At 49.3% G+C, this 21140-nt stretch overlaps 1 protein-coding gene and 1 long non-coding RNA gene across 16 annotated transcripts in view; one reads left to right on the top strand and one right to left on the bottom strand.

Moving 5' to 3' along the window:
* RALGPS1 (Ral GEF with PH domain and SH3 binding motif 1) overlaps positions 1-21140 on the bottom strand; it is a 294614-nt gene that overhangs the window by 81990 nt on the left and 191484 nt on the right. The window lies entirely within an intron of this gene.
* On the top strand, positions 5974-20852 carry LOC140605752 (uncharacterized). 4 transcript variants are annotated; one of them, XR_012008322.1, is made up of 7 exons: positions 5974-6082; positions 7760-7854; positions 11015-11182; positions 13402-13505; positions 13645-13830; positions 14178-14393; positions 19688-20852. It is a non-coding gene; the product is annotated as an uncharacterized lncRNA (long non-coding RNA). The 4 variants fall into 4 exon arrangements; XR_012008323.1 differs by lacking the exon at positions 5974-6082 and adding an exon at positions 6281-6401 and having other exon boundaries at positions 13407-13505; XR_012008320.1 differs by lacking the exon at positions 5974-6082 and adding an exon at positions 6281-6401 and having other exon boundaries at positions 19688-19899.

The following is a 21140-nucleotide window of genomic DNA, read 5'->3' as shown; positions in this document are numbered from 1 at the left end:
GCATCCACAGCCTGGGCCTTCCCCACTCCGCCCCCCCCCTCCCACCCCCGAGCCCTGCTGAGAGGCTGAGAAGCAGGCTCTACTTATCCTCCCCTTTGCCTTCACCCTTCACTCTGCTGACCCAAGGGCCTGGGACAGATTCTCTGTGCTCTGGCCTCCAGATGGTTCAGGCCACTGGCTCCCCACAGGTCTCTACCACTACCTCCTGTCCATGTGGGCATCTGTGGCTGGCACAGCTGGGCAAATAGGAGGTTGGGTTAGGAGTGTTTGTATAGCTGCTGAGCAGGCCCTTCCTAGGGAGAAGAGGGGGTGGGGTGGAGGGGTGAGTCTACTATAGCCCTAGCAGTCACAGCTTCCTGGGCATCCCTAGTCAGAGTGACCTGGGATTGGCAGGGTCTGGAAATTTCTTCCTGCCACAGCCCCTGGTAGCTTCCTGGGAACAGGGACATGGGATGGCCTGTTGACCTTTGCCTCCCCAGACCTGTCACATGTCAACACAGGACAGCGTGGCCCACTCTCCTTCCAAACCCTCGTCTAAGGCAGGGAAAGCCCAGACAACAGGCTGTAGGCCCAAGGTCTCTCCAAGAAGGATCATCTTCCATCCCTTATAAGGACAGGCCACTGAGGAGGGGAGCGGATTCAAGGGAGAGACAGAGATCCTGTGGGGTCCTAGGAGACCCAAACTAGGGATCCTTATTTCTTAGCACCCAAGTAGAACTGGGCTGAAACCTACAGCCAATGAAAGTGCTGCCTTCCTTCCCACCAATGCCCATGACCCCAGTGTGTTAATAATAAATAGTAGTAAGTGCCACTGGCTGAGCATCTAATAGATGTCAGGCCCTGGGGCTTTACCTGCCTCAGTGAGCTCCGTGCTGTCCTCAGGTAACCTCTGAGGCAGCAAACGTTATTCATGCCCACTTTATAGACAGGGGCACTGAGGCACTGGGGTGCCTGAGTCATATGGTTAGGGAGGGGTGTGTGGTGATGTGGCCCTTGTGGGACACGTGGCTCTGCAGAATGAAAGAGCATGAAGGGCTCTTTCCTTCTGGAAGCTTCTTTGACAAGAGACTACATACAAGACTGTGAGTTTGTCAGACACCTACTCCCTGCACCCAGCACAGCTCTGCTTCTGCCCCTTGCTCTGGCATCATGATTACTGGCACCCATCCTTTCCTCTCAGGACTCCTGGCTCCCTTGGTACAGACAATACAACCACAGACACATCACTGTTCTTCTCTGTGGCTGATTCTTCATCAGTAAAGGGCTGGGGGGAGGGGGCTGGAACTTAGGGCTCTAACACTCAAGAATGTGCTGACTCTGGAGATTGGTATATAACCAAGTAGACGTCTATGGATACAAGCACGCATGTGCTGCTCAGCTGTCTCCACTGGCTGGGCTGGGCCCACTCATCCTGCAGGTCGGGCCTCACACAGCACTGCCTCAGAGGCCTCCTTGCCAGCCACGTCCTCCTCCCCTGTGGCACTCTGTTGTTTTGTAGTTAAAGTCTTGGGGCAGCCCGGGTGGCTCAGCGGTTTAGCACCACCTTCAGCCCGGGGTATGATCCTGGAGACCTGGGGTAGAGTCCCGCATCAGGCTCCCTGTGTGGAGCCTGCTTCTCCCTCTGCCTGTGTCTGTGCCTCTCTGTGTGTGTGAGTATCTCTCATGAATAAGTAAATAAAATCTTAAAAAAAAAAAAAAAAAAGAAGGAGTCTAGTCTTAAGGATGTTGAGTGGCTTCCGTTCTCAGAGGGCTGCATGCTGGTTCCACATCGTATCTCCCTGAACACATAGGGGGGCCCCGTTTACAGATGAGCAATCAAACAACTTGTGCAAGGTCCCCTGGCCAGCGTGCGAGGGGTGGGGCTCCAAGCCTTGTCTGCCCAGCCCCTTAGCCTCCACTTGTTGGTTATTCAACACCTGCCCCAACAAGGTCATGAGGCCCCAGAGTCGGGGCCACATCTGCTTAACTCACAGTATCTGCTACAACACAATCTCTCCGACATATTTCTTAAGTTAAGGAAAAGAAAGACATTTACATCAGAATCCTTTTGGCTCCAAGTGACAGAAACCAGCTCTGAATGGGGGAAAGACTGCAAGAATCCTAGATGGCTCCCAACCAAGCGAGAGGCTGCACCACAAGATCTGGGGGGATGCCAGGACAGCCCCAGGGACAGAGGGGTCCGGGTGGGGCCTGGAGCCGGTGGCCTGCTGCCTGCACAGCTGGCTCTCTACACCCTTGACTGCTGCTTCTCTTGGGGCTCGACTCCCTGCCTCATATTCACTCAGACTCTCCATGTGGTAGAGGCCAGGGCCACTGGCAGCCGTGGGGTCAGGATACGACAGTTCTGTGACCAAGGAAAAGAGAAGCTCTCTTGCTCTGGCTTCAGAAAAACAAAACAAGACAAAATGGGCCAAGACTCCAACTGGCCTAGCATGAGCCTCCAGTCTGGCTGGAGATGAGGTACTGTGACTGGATCTGTGGTCGGGGCGCAGGTGGGAGTCAGCGCTGGATGGACAGAGAGAACAGCCTTATCAAACAGGAAGTTACCTTGCTTATCCAGCTTGTGATTGAAGCTGTTTGTTAAACTCAACTATTACTAGTTACAGTACAGTTAAAAATACAACCCTGCTGTGAACTGAATATTTGTATCCCCCTAAAATTCATGTGTTAAAAATCCAACCCCCAGGCAATGGTATTTATTAGAAGTGAGGAGTGACTTTGAGGGTGATAAGGTCATGAGGGTGGAGTCCTCATGAATGAGATTTGTGCCTCTGTGACAGAGACCCCAGAGAGATCTCTCACCCTTTTCCCCATGTTTGGCCATGGTGAGGAGACAGCCATCCATGAATCGGAAGTTGGACCTCACCAGACAGGCAATCTACCAGTGCCTTGATCTTGGACATCCCAGCCTCCAAAGCTTTGAGAAATAAATGTTTGTTGTTTATAAGCCACCTACTTACGACATTTTATTATAGCAGCCAGTTCTAAGACAAATTGCCTCCCAAGGCTGAGATAAAAACTCCGAGGCCATGGCTCATTCCTGTGAACATCTGTTTCCCCCACATTGTGGAATCTGGAGTCTACAGATCTCAATTTCTGAAGTTCCTGCTTTTTGCCTTCTAGGAGGTTGGCAAGGGGGACAGAAGGTCCATGGCGTGAAAGGTCAGTGGTACTATTGACATCTGGCCAGCTCTAGAGAAGACCATGGGTATAGAATAAGGCAACCTGACCCTGACCCTTGACCACAAGGATGAAGGCATCTCACCTCTGATACCTTCCCACAGAAATGACGAAGGTGATAAAGGTGACGGCTTACAGGTGTGTACCCTTCTGGGTGCCACAACTGAGCTCAGCATTCCATCTGCTTCCTCCCCACTATGTCCTGATGACTACCCTGCCGTGGGAGCACTGTTTGGTCACTGTTCCATGGGGAGGACAGTGAGGTTCAGAGAGGCACATGCTTCATATGCAGCGAGCTAGGACACAGACTCCAAATTCTTCTGGATGTCTGGGTCAGGCTTTAATCCCACTGCCATCTGCTGCACAGTGGTGAGGAGGCCTGCAAAGGGGCCAGTGCTTGGTGACATCCAGAGACTGTCCTCATCCTGCTGTCCTCTTTCTCATTCTCCTACTTCACCAAATAGCCTCCACTCACCCCTGGGGCTTCCCTGACTGCCAGTGCCAGCAGGCCTTGTCCACTTGGATGTGCCACTCTGGGCCACAGCCAGTGTGGCTAAGGGTGTGCCTCTGCCCAGTGAGGGGGGCCTTTGGGTGCCTGTGGGAAGCACAGGTGGCCAGACCAGGGACCCCCAAGCTAGGGCCTCTAAATGATCAAGGTCATCACTACTGACTGAGGAATCTGAGGCCACCAAGGATAGAAACACGAAATGCCTTATTCTCTCTGACACACACTCCCTGACATGCTGAACTGACTCCCTTTTCCACTGCGGGCAGCAGGTCCCCAATGAGATCTGGGCCAGATTCTGTAACTTTGCAGTCACTTTCCATTTTTAGCACGGCTGCATTAGAAGATTTCAGACTTGGTTCTGTTTATGGGAAGACTCCATCCAAACAGAATTCAAAGCTCATGGCTGTCCTATTCTCCCCCTCCTCTCCCCAGGGGCTTGGGGGAGGGGGAGGCAGAGTTCTGTTCTTTTCCAAGCCCCCTTCTGTATCTGATGTTCTTCCCCTATCCCTTCCAGACTCTGGCAGTCCTCACAGCCCACCCTCTCCAGGAAGGCGAGATCTGCTCACACTGGGGTCACCTGTCAGGGGTGGCCAACCTGGTCTGGTCTGGTTCACTCTGATGCAGGGGGCCCTGGCCAGCTAGTGCTCTTCATGCAGAGGGAGAGGTGGGTCCCCTAGGGAGGTGCTCAGCTTTATCTTGGCCCCTCTATCACTGAAGAGCAGCCAGGCCTCCTGTCCCTGCCACAGAGGCACGTGTCCCAATCCCTTCTCTCAGAAGTCTGTGTCCTACTGCATGGTGGGGTGGCCAACAGGGTAGCACAGCTCCTGCCCCGCTGCCAGCTTCTGTCCCCTTCACATACAGACCCAGGAACATCTGGGGTAGTTTCTGGCATCTCGTGAGGGCCACAGAGAACTGGAACAAAGGGTGAGGCCCAAGTCCTTTCAAAGCCTGAGGACTCTTCAGATCACCCCATTACACATCTCCGCCCAGAAATGGGCAATGTGACCCATACTTTGGGGGTTACATGTCAATTGCCCTCTTCCTTTTCTTCTCCAGAGAGGGAGAGTGGATTGGAAAGGGGTGGCCGGCCTCTGTGCTCTCAGCTCTGGGGAGGGCCCTCTCCCACCCTCCGGGGGGCCTGAGGGTCCTGCAACTTGTCCCATGCCCAGCAACTTGTCCCATGCCCAGCCATGGTCAAAGGCGACCCGATCTTCACAAAGGGACTCTCCGGAGCCTCCTTTCTTGGCTTTGGGGAGGAGCACCTGACACACCTCAAAACAATACCAGCTGCATGTCTAGGATATCCCTCTTGCTCAGAGCACTCAACCACGATCCACAGGAGTGGGTATGGGGCAGAAGCCTGGGCCCTGGAACTGGGGGGCAGGAAGCTATCACCTGGGTTTAGTTCCAGCAATCATTACATACGCTCAGTTGTTCAGAAGCTCTGGGCAGCTACATGTTTGTTAACAATAAACGGGGTAAGGCATTTATTTTCACTTAATGCAAGCAGTATGTTTCATGAAGATAATTTATAATGCAACAGTACAGAAACAAAGATCTGAGTCAGTTCTGGGGGCAAGACTTCACTCCAAGTGACCCTGGGCAAGACTCGACTCTTCCAGGACCCAGTTTCCTCATCCACCCAAGGGAGACTGGAATCATCTAATCCTGTACCCATGGCAAGGACACAATATCCTGAGATAATGAAGAGCTTCATTTGCACCTGGCACACAGTAACCATAAACTTCACAGGAAACATGGTGGCTGTTATTACTTGTAGACGTTTTCAGAACCCAGAGTTAACAAGAGACACAAAAGGGGTCTTGGGTGGGGGAGGATCACAGGCCACTAACCCAGGGTCCCTAAAGCTGCTCCAGCTCTGGCAGAGCAGCCTAGCACAGCTCCAGGCACCCCGAGATCTAGAACACATTTTGTTGTATGGGTGGTATTCTCTTAATTCTAGAAGACTATTAATCTGCTACTTATTAATGAGGTATTCTGAACACAGGTTTAAACTGCATCTGGTCCAGCAACCAAAAGAGACTGTGGGTCTTAAAAAAAAAAAAAAAAAAAAAAAAGGAGGGAGGAGAGACCCCTCTGTGTGTGGAGGGTGCATGGCCTTCTCAGTCCAGCCAGGCAGGAACTGGCAGCTGTCTCCCGGCGCCTGCCCGAGCTGGATGGCGGCCTTGAATACTTTCTTTCTTAAGTGAAGCTCCCCTCTGTGTGTGCTGAATCACAGCATTCACGGGGGGAGTGGGGACAAGAGCATTTACTAAGTGGATACCAGGCATCAGTGGGCGCAGCCCAGAGCCAGTGGGCGGGTGGACTGACAGGGCCAACACTCCACCAGGACAGGAACATGAAATCGGCTCCCCTGGTCCTTCAACCCTCACGGTGGGTGTTGTGGGGCAGGGGTGGGGGTGTGTGCGCAGATGAACACTCTGACCACAGACCTCGGCAGGGGAGAGACCAGGCCCAAAATAGGCTGAGCGTCTGGGGCGTCAGCTGGGATTCGCCCCTTCCAACAAGTCAAGGCTCAAGCATTCTGTTTACCAAACGCTCTGCACACATAGAAACCAGGACTGTCTGGGTTCCACGTTAAAGGGGACCCTCCCCCGGGTGGATTTCGAGGTGTTGGAAGCTTCTCTGACAATGCCCGGGAGGAGGGCCAAGGCCCAGGGCTGCCCAGAGTAAGCCTGGCAGAAGAAGAAAGGTGACAGCAGGCTTGTAGACAGGTGGAAGGGGGCTCATCCCTGCCGGGGAGGGGGGCACCCCACCCCACACAGCCCCAGCCTGGCAGGTAGCAGAGAGGGGGTGACGTCCGCAGGCAAAGGCAGCACGCTCTCGAGCTCGTGAGAGTGATTAAAACCAGCTGAAGACTGATCCGCCTTTCTGAAGGCTGCCAGGGAGAGGGACTTTCCAGCGCAGGAGCTGGGGATGGCTCTTTGCAAAGAGCACTCCCCTGTCATGCTGTTCCCCTCTTGCCTGGGGTGTGCATCATGAGAAGGGCAGCCTCCCAGGCCTCCTATGTCTCCAACCCACCATGTCCTCTTCACATGGCCAAGCTGCTCTCCCCACAGGTCCCTGCTCCCCTGCATGTGTGGGAGGAGATAAAGTCAGTGCGGGCTGTGGACTGGCCCACAGTGGAGCCTCAAGAGCATGTGTCCTTACTGCTCACAAAACAGTGCTGTTCGTGCCTTTTTACCCCAGCTTTACAGATGAGTACTGTTGAAGCTGACCAAGGACATGAATTGCTGCTCAAGAACACACAGGGAGGGATGCCTGGGTGGCTCAGCAGTTGAGCGCCTGCCTTCGGCCCAGGGCATGATCCCGGAGGGATGGGAAGTGAGTCCCACTTCCGGCTCCTGCATGGAGCCTGCTTCTCTCTCTGCCTATGTCTCTGCCTCTCTCTGTGTGTCTCTCATGAGTAAATAAATAAAATCTTAAAAAATAAAAATAAAAAGAACACACAGGGAGCTGGGATCTGGACTCCAAAGTGTGGTTCCTGAGCCAGTATTTTACACCAAGGCCCTGGCCTGCCCAGCAGGCTGATGACCAAGGAGAAATAAAGCACCATGTGGCAGGGACTGGGGGTACCCTATACACTGTTTAATTATCATGACAGCCCTGAAACATAGGTATGATTTTTCTACTAGTTAGAAAGGGGGAAACAAAGGCCCACATAAGTTATTTGTCCAAGGCCATTCAACTAGAAGGAGGCTCTTGGGTTCAAACCCGGTTCCTCTGACTCTGGCACCTGCCACTGTGCCACAAGGCTCTCCCACAGCAATGTCAATGGAGTGCCCCTTGCTGTGTGCCAGGCACTGTGCTGGGCACCAGGGAGCCAGATGTGGCCCACCCCATCCTTACAGCCCACTAGGGATGCAGGAGTGCTGATCATACCATTATACAGATAAATCTAAAATTCCAATTGCGAAGGAAGGTATGGTTGTCCTTGTCAATGCTTCAGGTTTTCTGAGGGTGGGAGGGGGGAGACAGATAATTTATAGAAGCAATTTCTCCAAGATGATTTATCTTTTTCATGTGCCTTTTATTTCTTATTCTGACCAGGAAAGCAAGTGAGAACCATGTTAATGAGACTGGTCGAATGAACCTTGTTTCAGAGTCCAGACATCACCATGCTGCTTAAACACTCCATTTCCCAGGTCAGTGACATGCAGGCATCCGGTGTAGGGGAGGGAAAGGGTGAGGCCAACATCAAGCCAGTTTCCAGGAAACGGCCTCAGAAAGCCAAACCACACTTTCCCTGCTCCATACATACCCAATATCTGCTCACATAAAACAGCCATCAAAGGTAGGTGATGGGCACTGCTAGGCCACCCCAGACTTGCATTCTTGGAAAACTCATCCATCTCTGGTAATGGCTCTCACAACTGGGTCCTCATGGTTTCTCGTTAGAAATGCAAATTTTTTATGCTGAGTGAAGCAAGTCAATCGGAGAAGGACAAACATTATATGTTCTCATTCATTTGGGGAATATAAATAATAGTGAAAGGGAATAGAAGGGAAGGGAGAAGAAATGTGTGGGAAATATCAGAAAGGGAGACAGAACGTAAAGACTGCTAACTCTGGGAAACGAACTAGGGGTGGTAGAAGGAGAGGAGGGCGGGGGGTGGGAGTGAATGGGTGATGGGCACTGGGGGTTATTCTGTATGTTAGTAAATTGAACACCAATAAAAAATAAAAAAAAAAATAAAAATAAAAAGAAATGCAAATTTTCAGGCCCCACCTCAGACCTACAGAATCAAAAAGTGTGAAATGGGGCCTGGCAAACTGATTCTGAGGCCCTTAGAGCTTAGGGCCATTGCTGTGAGGTGTGCTTAAGTCAAGAGTATGAGGAAGGCAACCCTGGGTGCCTACTAAGAGACAAGTGGACAACATTTGTCTCAACCTTCATAATAATTCTGGGAATAAACAGCATTATCCTCAGATGAAGACATGAGGATCAGGTGCCTCCCTAAGCTGTCCAACCTCACACCACTGGAAAGTGGGAGAGCTCAGGGCCTATGATGATTGTGGATTCTGGATTCAGACAGGCCCAGATACAGATCCTGGCTTTGCCATTCACTGGCCATGTGGCTGGGTAGACTCTACTCTACTCTCTGAGTAGCTCACTACTTCATCACCTAAAATGGAAGACAGAATCAAACCACTCCTGGAAGGTAATGTTTTTGACGATTCAGTGAAATAATCCATGTAAAAGGCCTCCCACCATGCCAGGCACACAATGTGTGTAATAGATGGCAGCTATTTTGTAGGAGCCTAGCTCTCATAAGCCCCAAAAGCCTCTGAGCACCCAAAATTGATGTGATCAGGTTCAGGCATTGAAGTCTCTTGAACATTACTCACAGGAGAGCCCTTTAGACAAGTGTAGTGCCCAGCTCCTCTTGTTTAGAAATAGTTCTATCGGATTTCTGGGACTTCTGCTGGAGAGAAGTGACAAACCAGGAGAGGGATGGGGAGGCCAGGAAGGGAGAGTGATTGCTACCATGGAAGGAAGAGCAAGGGAAGGAACAACAAACACAGCTGCCTGGGGCTCACAGGGCTTACAGCGCCCTCCACCCTGCAGCCTGCAGTAAAGTTAGGCTGTTGGAGATGACTGAGTCACCAAGGAGAGGTCAGTACTGTGATTCACCAGGATTTACAGAGGTTAGCACACATGTGTATGTCTGTGCGAGGCGGTATGAAAAACTTAATGAGAACGGACAAAAACTTTTAAACACTGGATGACTAAGGAAACAGGCTTGTAGCTTCCCAGGTAACTTGATTATCTACAATGGCTCGGCCTCTAGGGCCTGGAGCACTGCGTTTTCCCTGTGACAGAGGTAGGTAATCCGGGGGCTGACGGGGCAGGTGCCCAGTGCCAGACTTACTCAGGTGGGACTGTGGGCAAGTCAAGCAACTTCTTAGGCCTCAGTTTCTGCCTCTGAAAATGGTGAAATAATAATAGAACCTGCCTCCCAGGGTGGTTGTGGTGAAGATCAGTACGTGTTCAATAAATGTTCCAGATTATTGCTGGATGTATACACGTGCGCTTTCCATAAGCCTGCTTGCCACCACATTGAAGGAATGATTTTCTTTGGTCAAGCTGACTTCATGTGCAGACTGCACACAAGACAAGGGCAGAGAAGCACTCCTCTGGCTAAAGGACTGTCAGTGAGGCTCTGCGGGGGTGGTTCAGGCAATGACAGGTATGTAAACCAAAGAGGGAAACTATAGCACACTCTCTGGAGAGATACAAATAACTAGTGATCTTCAGAAGACCCAAATGTGTAGGAAACCCAAAATACCGGGGCTCCAACTTACTAAAAGAAGGTTAGTAAGCATCTATTGAGCCAGGTAGATGAGTCAGCATCTATCCAGCACCTACTGTGTACCAAGTATTGTGCTAGAGTATTTGCACTCACATGGATTCACTTATTCCTCCAAGCTGTCCTGGGAAGGTGGTATTGCTATCTTAGTTTTTTTTTTTAATTTTTTAAAGATTTTACTTATTTATTCATGACAGACACATACAGAGAGAGGCAGAGACACAGGTAGAGGGAGAAGCAGGCTCCATGAAGGGAGCCCGATGCGGGACTCCATCCTGGGACTCCAGGATCACAACCTGGGCCGAAGGTGGCGCTAAACCGCTGAGCCACCGGGGCTGCCCCATCCATCCTGCTTTTTAGATGAGGAAACAGACACAGAGAGGATAGGTAAATTAATTTCAGAAGCCATGTGGTTAATAAGAGGTAAAGGTGGAACTCAAGCCCAGGCCCAGCTGACTCCCACTGCACCAAGACAGCCATGGCTGTGCAGAAAGGGAGCTGGCGGTATACCTGTCCTTGCTTTCTTCCCATCCTTTCCTCTCCTGTCAGCATCTGCTAGTGGCCAAACCCAACCAAAGCCAGAAGGCAAGGGAGCCGACAGGGGGAATCCATATAGGTCAGTCTCTGGGCACAAGGCAGGGTGCCAAAGAGCAGATGTGGGGCAGCAACCAGGAAATACTTAGTGCAGGAGAAACCTGACCCCTGTCCTCCAGAGTTTCAGCCTCAGAGCAGGAATCTATTTGGCCCAGACCAGGGATTGTGAGAGGGAGGCCAGGGGATGGTCTGGAGGTTGGAGGGGCCGAAGGAAGCCACCTATACCTGCTGCCTTTCCTCCCTGCAGGGCCTGTGTGGGTGTCCCTGAGGTGGCCCACCCCAGACCTACTAGTTGGAGAACCAGGACAAGTCTGGGAGTCGGAAACTGGGGAAGATACAGGAAAAATCCCTTCTGATTTTCCAGGGTCACAGTTACAAAGTTCTTGTGTCTCCCTGACAGTGTCTGCTGCAAAGTTCCCCCTTCCAGGTTGGGGCAAGCAGACCTATGGACCTCTACTAAAAGCAATTCCTGCAAACCCAAGGAGACCCTGAGCTCTCCACATCTCTCTGGATATTGACATCCAGCTCAGGAGCTACCTTAAGGATGAGAACTAGTTCAAGAGGTGGGGTAAGTAACTGGACTTTTCCAGTCCACTTCAGCATGTGGAACATTAACAGCAATTCAAGCACGTTCTATAGATTCTCTCAGCACAACTGCAGCTCATCCTCAACTTCCCCAGTTATTTCTGGGAGTGTCTGGGGTGGTGGCTCCTTGCTTCAGCTTCCTGCTGCCAACTGTTTCCCCCACACTCCTGGAGGACAATGCCCAACTGTCAGTGCTGGCTACGGTCAGGGCTATCGTGTACAGCTGTGCAGGATGTGCACTGCCCAACACTACATGGAAATCCCAACTGTGGGTCACTACTTTGCTCCTAGAATTCTATTTCTAGGACTCCCAGGTGGCAAATCTTCAAGGTGCTAAACAGTACAGCTTGATCCTCACCATATTAGAGTCATGCTGGGTTCCTGTCAACATTCCTCCAAAATCCAGAATCCAATCACTGGTCACTGTCTCCTTGGCACTGCCCCAGTGCCCATCCCCTGGCCTCTCACCAGGACAGCCCCTTAAGCTTCCTAATGGTCTTCTTAGTTCCATTGTTTCCCCCTTGGACCATTCTCCACCCAGCACCAAGAGGGATACTGAGAAAATGCAAAACAAAGCATAATATTTTCCTGCTTGCAAGCCTTCAAAGGCCTGCATTGCACTCTGAATAAAACTCCAAGGCCTCATCTGGCCTAGAGGGCCTTACAGGACCTACCCTAGCCTGCTTCTCTCGCTTCACTTGCCCCCGACTCCCCACTCTCCCATTTGTCTCTGCTGCTTGGTCACAGTGGACTTTCTATTCCTCAAATAGGCCAAGCTCATTCCTATCCCATGGATTTTGCATGCGCTGTTCCTTTCACATGGCTGCCTCCTTCCTGTGGCTCACATGACCCTTCCTCTCAGAAACTTCCCTGAGCACTCTGTTCAAAGTAGCCTCCTTCACGCTCCCACTCACCCCATCTTTACCTATTCCATTAACCAGTTTCATCAGTCTTTCAAATGACCTCATCTCTGGCCCCATGTGGAAACTCCATAAACATCTGTGGGATAACTAGGTGGGTGTCCTGCACAGCAATGGTGGGTAGGCCTTTGGCTGTGTTCTGTGGCACCTTATCACCTGGCCCCAGTCTCCTACCTCAGCACCTCATGAGCCTCAGGTGTGCCCTGAGTGTCATGAAAACAGCTCCTCCAGCCTTTGCAGAGAGCCCTCACTGGCCTGGGGTTCAGAGCTGCATTCTGGGGCCTGGCTGCATTCAGGTGGCACCAGGCATGACCACAGCCTGAGGTCAGGGGGTCGGGGAGCAGCACCTTTGTGCCATCTCTCCCTTGCTGCACACCCTTGGGCAGCCTACTTAGGTTCTCTAACCTTGTTTTCCTCAGCCTGAAAAGGAGGACAGTGATGGTTCTTACCACATAGAGCTGTTGTGGGAATAAATTGATGTTAACAGTTGGCACAGAACCTGCGACCCATGAGTAGTTGACCAGCGTTGTCTCCATTATTCCTTCCCCTAAACTTGTCTCCCACTTGTTCTTCAGGGACCCACATGCACACACACCCCCATATCTCTTTATGGGGGAGCAGCTCCACAGACCTGCCAGGGGCTGGCTCATCATAACCACAGGCTTGCACTGGGCTTGGACCTCAGCTATAAATCTGTGAATGGCAGCTCCCTGTGGGTTCTCTAAGAAAGGAAAATGGTGGATTTATGGAAAAATGATTAATATCTGCACTCACGAGAGAGACACAACACGGTCCTGTCCTCAAGGAATTCATGCTCCAGGAAAGGAGAACAGGGACCCCAGGGAGAGACAATGTCAGCATGTGATGTGTTACACAGGATGCACAATCCTCTAACCCCGTCGTGGTGTCAGTGCAGTTCCCTAAACATAGGGGTGGTTCAGTGGTTCAAAGACCACACAGAACCTCATGGCAATTCAAGTTGGATTTTGCCACCAAATCAATTTTGAGCCAATCTTTTGAAAAAAAGCTTGCTTTTTCTAGAGCTTTTGGATTCTGGATTTGTGGGTCAGGGAGTGTGGACTTACAGTCAGGGCCAAGTTATCCATTAGGCACAGGGTATAGGGCTCACAATACTTTTGGGGGCTCACAAAAATGTTCTAACTTCTTTTAAAATGAGAACAAAATGTGAAATTTTAGGGCAGAAAATGCCTTAATATTCAATATTAACATATTTGTCTTTACACCAACGCAGCCATAGAAGATGACTTTTAATATTTTTTAGTACAGGAAGGAGCTCATGAAGGCAAAGTGCCTCAGGCAGGCAGAAGTCATCCTGGATCTGTGCTTGGAGCCCTGGCTTCTATAGATGCTGGGAAGTTTGGCAAGGTTAAGGCGATGACCAGCACAGCGCCTGGCACACAGTGAACATATAATACATGATGATAGTAAGAGTGACCATAACATTGTCACAGTCTCATTTTTCTTATCTACAAAAGGGAATAACTGCTGCCCTCCCCACTCCCAGGCCTGCTATGAAGCTAAGTTGGGAGATAACAAATGCCAAAGCGCTTTGGGACCTGGCTCTGCCATGCAGAAGAGAGGGGCTGATACTGCGAACAGCACCATCATCCACCTGCATGGAGAATACGAGCAGATGTCCCTCTGCTGCCCCACCCACACCTAGCAAGATGGCCCTGAATACTCAGCACAGGTACTGCCTTTCTTCCTGCATCTGCTTGGCACATGGACCAGTGGGAAGGGGAGAGGGCAGGGCTGAGAGCCAGATCAGTGAAGTAGGAGTTATAGGGAACCCCCAGAATCAGCTTGGGGTGGGCCTGGGGTAGCCCTCAGAGGTCTAGGCGCAGCCTCACGAAGTCAGGGAGGTTGTCTTTCTTATCTTGGGTCTCCTTTCCCTTCTTCTAGCCAGACTCCTAAATTTCACTCTTGCTGCCCTCAGCCCCAAGATCCTGAGTCAGAAACCCTGGATGTGACACAGGGCGAGTGCATTTTTAAGGCTAGCATTCCTACAGATATTTATCATGTTTTTCTGTGTGCTAGTCCTCTAGTGAGATGCTCCGGACAGAGGCCAGGACAAGACAGGCCCAGGCTTGCCCTCAGGCCTCTCTGATAACACTGCCCACTGCAGCACCAGCACCCCTGACCAGTGTCCCCATCCTGGCCTCAGGCGTGGGAAGCTCAGCCTGTCAGTCTCTTGCCAGAAGCCCTCAATTATCTGTTCAGTTGCCTTCTTCGGGCCCAGGAATGATAAGCAAGGTGAGCAACAGCTCAGCTGTTCCTTGGGAGGAGAACTGCAGCAGGTATCTATAAGGGGGCTGTGGTCTTCCCCCACTGACCATAAAACTGCCCTCAGTTTCTCATCTCCTGTCTGGGACAAAGATCCCGTCTGACACAGTGTTCCAAAAAAGCAATTTTTAAGATTTTTATATATGTGGGGTGCCTGGGTAGCTTAGTTGGTTAAGTGTCTGCCTTTGGCTCAGGTCATAATATCAGGGTCCTGGGATCAAGTCCCATGTCAGGCTCCCTGCTCAGCAGGGAGTCTGCTTTTCTCTCTCCCTCTGCTTCTCCCCCTACTCAATTGCGCTCTCTCTCTCCCAAATAAATAAATAAAATATTTTTTAAAAATGTTTATATAGGATGGGATGATTTTAAACAGCTCTGGAAAATTTCTGTGAAGTTTTTGTTATGACAATACAAAGAAAGCCAGCAAACTAAAATTAAATCTCTCTTCCCTCTGCTTCTCAGTCTCCTCTCTTGGGGACGAGCCTCTGCATCAGCTGCAGTTAAGAGGGCAGATGAGGCCAATCAAACATTCCTTAAAATACTGTTATAAAGACAAAATGAAAACCAGTCAACTAAACATCTTAGCAAATTGGCTTTGGGCAAATTGACCTGGAGCCCAAACTCTGGGGCTCAGATGGAGCTTAATAAGGGTTTATTGACTGAACAGCAAATGTATTTGACTGTTAGGTGATGTCCAGGCTTGAACAGAAGGGCTGCCCTGACTTTGTTCCTTGCAGGTGGGTTGAAAAGTAGGAATTAAATGGGTCATGCATGAGCCACCAATAGGTTCTCAAAGCTACTTTGTAACTGAACATGTAACCTGTGCTGACATTTGGATATACTTGTTTGGCAAGCATTTAACAGACACAGTGTCCTCAAAGGGCTTTCCATGTGCTGGGACATCCTGTGTGACACTGGGCAGTCCAGGATAACCAGTAGCACTGCTTTAAAAACCTCCCCACAAATATGAGTCTCCAAACTTCTTACTAGGGTCAGGGAACACATTGTGTCCCTGATAGACATAGGGCGGCAAGTCACAGGACCTGACGACAGCACCTTCAGGAGAGGAAGGGACCAGTTGGCTGGATCTCAGCTTAGAGGCAGCTGTTGCATTAAATCTGGAGGAGGGAGGCTTGGGGCAGTTCCACGGGTTTCATAATGCTTGGACACTCCCTTGGACCTTTCCAAAAGTGACTGACCAGGAGAGGAGGGGACGTGCTTCTTTGTCCTTCAAGCTTGGGTCAACCTCACTGAAGCCCCATCACTAACAATGCCATAATTCCTTGACCTTGAATCTGAGAAGTCATCAACTATTAAATGTGTCATGTTCTAGTAAAATGGGAAAAAGTGCTGCCCGTTAGCTCCTGACATGCTGTTAACTTCAAGATGCCTCCTGATTTCAGAGATCTTAAAACAAGAAAAAATGTCTTAGAATTAAAGAGATGTTACTTGTTTGCAGGACAACTGTGTTTCTGCTCACTTTGATGTGGGTCTTAATCCCAGTCCCGTTACTTTCTACCCAGTGGCCAAATGCAAGGAATTTTACTTTGCTAAGCCTCAGTCTTCTTGTTAGTAGAACAAAATGGCAATACTTCTTTCGTAGGTTGTGAGAGGAGAAAAAAAAAACAATGCCTGTAAAATGTTGAGCTTGATGCCTAGTATATCACAATTAGCCATACATGCTATAGTAGATGCTCTAACAAGGCTTGCAGGGACAACACATTTCCTCTAGTGCCCAAGGTGGGTGTACTGAGCTGAATCAAGACATGCATTCTTGGGGCTGATATTTCCCAAAAGACTATGACCAAGAGCAGGAAGGGCAGAGAACTGAAGTAAGAGCTACCAACCAGCTGGCTAGGTTTATCGAGGGTGCTGACAGCAGCGGGAGTACAGGAGGTTTGGGGGAGAAGACAGATTCAGCTGGGATGTGGGGAGTTCCAGTTACCAACATGGAAAAGTAAATTGTACTGAACTAACTCTCTGGTCAGTAACAATGATAGACTCGGGACAATATACAAAATAACTGCTTGAAAGCTTTTGAGAACAACCCAAAGCAACAGATACTGGAGGAGACAAGGTTTTTGAAAAGATGGGAAACATATAAAGGCACTTCCCAGTTCATGGTGATAAACAGAAGAATAGAACTGAAACAGAATGCAGCAGTATTACTGCCTGGGAAGAAGATAAAGAAGTTGGGCACTGAGTATGGCAACTGAAAGGGAATATGCCAGAAGGGAGATAGCCATCGAAGGGGGAGCTCCCAAATTACTGTACAAATTCCCTTCAAATCCTTAGTTAATCCCTAAATTGTATACATGCAGGGAGAGGGAGAGGGGGAAGAGAGAGAGAGAGAGAGAGACCCCACAGAGCCCAAAAGAAAGCAGTAGCTGGGAAGCAGGGAGTTCAGAAGATAAGAGATTGGAGTTCAAGTCTTGTCAAGCTAAAGGAACTTAGCAAACATTTAAGGTTTCTGATTTCATCCTGGAAAAGCCATACCTTACTAGGAAGAGTTATACCCTAGGACTATAGACAAAACCAAAATAAATCTACTTGAACAAAACCTAAACACCAAACCTTCACAAGATCAAGGGGGTATGTCAGCAATTTAACTGCCTGCCAGAACAAAACACAACATTCTTTAGAGGAAGGCAATAAAATATAAAGTCTTTTCAATATATTATCCAAAATGTCCAGTATACAATTTAAAAATGATAGATATATGAAGAAGCAGGAATATGTGACCCAGGCTCAAGAAAAATAATAGTCAATAAAACAGATCTACTGATGAGTCAGATGTTGAATTAGTCAACAAGAGCTTTAAAATGGTTATTATAAAATATGCACAAGATTTTCAGGAAATGAAAGATAGAATGAATGAGTGGATAGAGAATCTCAGAAGAGAAATGGGTCCTATAAAAATAAACCCAGGGGAAATTCTAGACCCAATAAATACAGTACCTAATATAAAATATACTTAGGATGAAATTAACAGCAGATTGCATACTGTAGAAGAAAAGGTCACGGGCATCCCGGGTGGCTCAGCGGTTTAGCACCACCTTTGGTCCTGGGCACGATCCTGGGGACCGACCCGGGATTGAGTCCCATGTCGGGCTCCCTGCATGAAGCCTGCTTCTTTCTCTGCCTGTGTCTCTGTGCTTTTCTCTCTCAATCTCTCTCTCTCTCTCTCTGTCTTTCATGAATAAATAAATAAATAAATAAATAAATAAATAAATAAATAAATAAATAAATAATTTTTTAAAAAGAAAAGGTCAGAATACTTGAAGACAAGTAATAGAAATGATCCAACTGAAGCACAGAAAGGAAAAGGAAAGAGAAAGGAAAGGAAGGGAAGAAGGGAGGGAGCTTCAGTGACCTCTGGGACAACACAGGTGTATAAATGGAGTTCCAGAAAGGGAGAGGAGAGAGAATGGCATTGAAGAACCATTAGAAGAAACCATGGCCCCAAATTGCCTCACACAATCCCAAATTTAGTGAGACAAATCAACTCAAAGATCCAAGAAGTTCAGTGAACTCCACACAGAATCAATGCAAAGAAACTTACACCTATTCACACCACTGTCCAACTGCTAAAAACCAAAGATAGAGAGAAATCTTAGAAGAGGTCAGAGGGGAAGATACTCACTATGTACAAAGGAGCAGTAATAAGGAAGAGAGCTGACTTCGCATCAGAAACAGTGTAGGCCAAAAGATGATGGAAAGAGATGTAAAAACTGCTGAAGGGGGAACATCAATTTGGGATCTGTTAGGCTTGAAATGCTGGTAAGACACTGAGTTTGCAAAACACGGGGAGGTCCAAGTCCCCCTTTTATAACACATGCTTGCCATGTACTCCTACCACATGCAGTATATCAGTACAACAACCCAACATTTCCAACAGAAAAAAACTGTAGCTGTCAGGAAGGTGATAAGACATGAAAGCACATGAAATCATTTAAACAAATTGTAGGACATAATTAAGATTCTTTGTATTTTTGCCACCATGTAAACCTCACACATTTTTCTTTCTGATAAAAAATGTAGAGAGAGAAAGGGAGATTCCCTGCTCCTCATGTGCTTTAGTCACATGACACTTTGGTCCAACAGGCAGCTGGAATTATGGGAATGGTGTTCCTCCAGGAGGTCGTGGGGATTCAGAGCTGAAGTTAGGGGCCCAACAAGCAAGACTGGAGAGGCCTTTGGGAGCAGGGAAGAGCAGCAGCCCTGTTTCCCGAGTAACTGCTGATGGCTTAATGCCAGGCATTGTGCTAGTGCTTTAGGGGCATCATCTCACTCAGCCCTGTCACCGTGAGGGTCCTGAGAGTCCTCTCACACCAACCTCAGCTTATGAGATGACTGAGTAACATCATTCCTTTTTTATTTTTTTCTTTTTAAGTGAGGAAACAAAGTTTGCAAGAGAATAAGAATGTTGCCCAGGTTAGAGACAGATATGGGATCTGAGCCCAGGCCTGTAAAACTCTGAGCCACATCTCCTCATCCTCCCCAGCCAGCCACCCCACTGTACCAGGATGTAAAGAAGAAGAGCTCTGTGTGGCCCATGCCTACACCTGTGCCAGTGCTCAGGGAACTCATGGCCCAAGGAAGGAGGCAATGGAAATTACTAGAGCCAATACTGAGTATGTACTGGGTACTAGCCACTGTGCATTACACTTAACATGTTGCATCTTATTTACTATTCTCAGCAGCCCTATGGGGTAAATCCTTGTGACATCTTCATTTTACAGATGAGGACAGTGAAGCTTAGAGCTACTGAGTGGTAGAACCAGATTTTGACTGCACAGCTCAAGCTCTCCAGCAGCATCCTTGACTTCAAGGCCACCTCAGGGGCTTGGGACGTGCAAACACAGACAGGGCAAGGCTGTCCTGCCATTCCTCTCCCACTTGATGGGATCCTAGGAATTTTGAATTGTGAAAGCAAATTTACTCTAGTAATTTTTTTAAAGATTTATTTATTCATGATAGACACACACATACACAGAGAGAGAGAGGCAGAGACACAGGCAGAGGGAGAAGCGGGCTCCATGCAGGGAGCCCGACATGGGACTCGATCCCGGGACTCCAGGATCACGCCCTGGGCCAAAGGCAGGTGCCAAACCGCTGAGCCACCCAGGGATCCCCGTGAGCCACCCAGGGATCCCCTACTCTAGTATTTAGGGACTTGGACTGCACCTGTTCCCAAAGGAGGGTGAGTCCTGAGAACTCTCCCTGACCCAGTGGGTCTCATTGCCTCCAACTGCCTCTCTCACCAGGATGGCTGCAACCGTCACCCACAGCTCCAGATGCCTTGTCTACAGTTTTCGCCAACTCAGCCTCTACTCAGCAACTAATGGTGCCTTTCAGAAATAAAAGCAAGTTGCTCAAAACCTTTCAGTGGCTTCCCACTGTCCTTGGATCAAGTCCCACCTCTGACAAGGCCTCGTCTTCCTCCATGCCCCTCCCTACCCTCTCCTCAAACATACTCCTGGGAAGAACTCCCTATAACTGCTCCAGCTATTGCTGTTGTGTAACAAATTACCATCAAAACTTAGCAGTCTAGACGATCATTTTCCTATCCTCGTGGATTCTGTGGGTCAAAGATTCAGCTATAGAATGGTACAGTGGCTCATTTCTCTTCCTGATGCCTGGGGCCTCAGCAGGAAGACTGTAGCTGAAGCTGACTCACCGCTGGGGGCTGGAATCACTGAGAGAGCCATCTTTCCTCACACATCTGGGGGTGGATGCTGGCTGTCAGCTATGACCTATGCTACACATGGCCCCTTCATGGCAGCCTGCGGGTAGTTGGACTTCTCAGGGTCAAGCCTGGCTCAGGGCTCCAAAAGACAGTGTCCCACTGAACAAGGCAGAGGTGCCCTGCCTGTTCTCACCCAGCTTTGTATATCAGGTAGTGTCATTTCCATTGCATTCTATTGGTTGTAAGTCACAAAGCCACCCAGATTCAAAGGGAGGAGACATAGACTCTACCTCTTATTTTTTTTTAAAGATTTTATTTACTTATTCATGAGAGAAACAGAGAGAAAGGCACAGACATAGGCAGAGGGAGAAGCAAGGCTCCCTATGGGGAGCCCAATGTGGGACTTGATCCAAGGACCCTGGGATCATGACAGGAGCTGAAGGCAGACACTGAACCACTGAGCCACCCAGGTGTCCCTAAACCCTACCTCTTAATGGAAGGAGTGTCAAGGTCTCATTTTGGACTAGGAGATGTTGTTGGGGTCATCTTCAAAAAAGCAATCTGCCACACGGCCCTTAATGCACTACTGCTGCTACCCAGATCATCATCTCTCCAGCTCACACCTGCTAATTCTTACCCATCCTTTGGATTTCAGCTGAAACCCCATAACCCCAGGGAGCGTGCTCTGACTGCCCTGCCCAGACTTAACCCAGTCTCCAGCTTAGACACCCACTCAGCACCCAGCAGCACTTCTCATGTGTTTGTCTGCCTCCCCTCCTGACTGCAAGCTCTGTGAGGAGAGCAACTTTGGCTTCCTGCTGTCAGCTGTGAGCAGGTTCTCAAGAAACACATCCTAGAGAGGAGAGATAGCAAGAGAGAGGAAGAAGGGGAAAAGGATGAAGTATGCCAACTTCCAGGCTGGCAAGGGTGCTGCTCAAGAAGGATTCAGCTCCATCCTATGTGCTTTGGCTGATCTTGAGTCCCCAGGCTCCCATGGCTTCCATGCAGAACATGCACAGGGCTCCTCCACA

The sequence above is a fragment of the Canis lupus genome, chromosome 16 (assembly GCF_048164855.1).
Source record: "Canis lupus baileyi chromosome 16, mCanLup2.hap1, whole genome shotgun sequence".
In the NCBI taxonomy this organism is placed as follows: domain Eukaryota; kingdom Metazoa; phylum Chordata; class Mammalia; order Carnivora; family Canidae; genus Canis; species Canis lupus.
Note: the sequence above shows the minus strand (reverse complement) of the source record. Positions and strands in the feature narration are given on the sequence as shown.